At 40.7% G+C, this 1,590-nt stretch overlaps 1 protein-coding gene across 2 annotated transcripts in view; it reads left to right on the top strand.

Moving 5' to 3' along the window:
- The window catches only part of mypn (myopalladin), a gene marked incomplete in the record, with an annotated part of 19,489 nt that extends 17,899 nt beyond the window's left edge, over window positions 1–1,590 (top strand). For both annotated transcript variants that reach the window (XM_014335110.2, XM_042222838.1), the window contains 1 exon segment: window positions 1–1,590.

Raw genomic sequence — 1,590 nt, 5'->3', positions numbered from 1 at the left:
TCTTCTCATAGTCATTATACAGCCACGTTCAGCGCTCACCGGTGCCTTGATTTCAGGTGAGATAATCGATCTGCTTAAAAGCAAACTAAAGTTCAAGAAGTGTTTCCCAGAGGAATGAGTCTGAAAACGACTGAAAATGCGTCACTGACATATACAACAAAAGCAGCCATTACTACTGAGCATTCAAGTAAAAACAAGACTGCAGGCACAAATTCAGCTAATGTAAAATTGCACATTGTAAAATAGTTTTCTCCTTCTCAGAATGAAGTTATATTTATTCAAATGGGTGACGTGTTTGCTTTGCTGGAACAGCTTCAACAGCACCTAAAAAAACATCTTCTCCATTTCCTTCTCGGGTCTGTTTGATTACAGTTCATTTAAATATTTTCATCTAAGAGGGCTTTAAAATCCACTTTTATTTTTTTTTTGCTTTCACGATTATGAGCCTGTTTTGACTCTGCTCTAATTGGAGTCCTATTAGCTTAAACTGATGCCAAATACAAGGCAAATGGGAAAGCTCAGAAGCCAATTAAGCATTGCTAATCAGTCCAATTATAGAGGATGAGAGTTCAAACAGGCATAAAATTATGTTCACCTTACGTGACCCAATTATACTCGCTGCCTCATCTGACCAGCTGCCAGGCCTACTTGTTAACTGGGTGCTGTGTGTGGGTGGGTGTTGTAAAGCAGTAAACAATCAAGTGTTTTGTGGGGTTTTTTTGTTTGTTTTTTTATTCTTAGATTTTTTTTTAAGCTGCATTCGTTACACTTACAGCTCATTTCGTGATGAATATTGCCGTGATGTTTTTTTTAAATACGTTAAACCTGATAATTGTTACTGTCTTCATTGCACTGTAACATCAATGTGCCGAACACAGTTTTGTAAGTAACTGTCACAAAATACATTTGATAAGCGCTCACATGTGTTTGAGGAGAAGTTTAGCACACAAAGCATTTCCTCTGAAAGCAAGTGTAATCTTATTTAAGCTGCTTGTTTAAGGTAAGGTGGATCCTGATGATAATGAGATTTATTAACTCAATGTAGATTAAACCTGGTCTTACACTTTCGCTTGCACTAAAGCATACGCTTTCTTCCCTAATCTCTATTTCTCCATGAGGAGATCTGGATTTTTGAGGGTGCATGATTCTCTCAGAGCAAACCAATCGCTCCTCAGATGTGACATATGGCTTTTGACAGAGGGGCATGGCTGAGCCATCGGTGCTCCGACAAGCCAATCGTATGAGGGGTTGCAAAAAAAGAAAAGGGTGGAAGGCACGTAAGGGCAGGGCAACGTCGAGACGAGCCCCTCAGACAAGACAAGCAGCAGCTGGCAAACTGCATCAATCTGTAATCAATTAACCAACTGGTAGATGGGATTACATGCCTAACTGCACAGCTAACCAGTCCATCCCAAAATGACCAGACAGCATCAGCTTGTGTGCTTGACCCAATACCAGAGACCGGCATTATGCTCGGGCTCCGACAGTGATTAATCATTCATAACCTGCCTCTACACCCAAGCTTTGAGCCTGTCAATACACAGTGGCAGGAGCTGCATGTCCTTCCTGACAAAGAATGACAACAGGAAA

This window comes from Haplochromis burtoni, unplaced genomic scaffold (genome assembly GCF_018398535.1).
Source record: "Haplochromis burtoni strain Fernald_Lab_line unplaced genomic scaffold, NCSU_Asbu1 Contig_96, whole genome shotgun sequence".
NCBI lineage: Eukaryota > Metazoa > Chordata > Actinopteri > Cichliformes > Cichlidae > Haplochromis > Haplochromis burtoni.
Note: the sequence above shows the minus strand (reverse complement) of the source record. Positions and strands in the feature narration are given on the sequence as shown.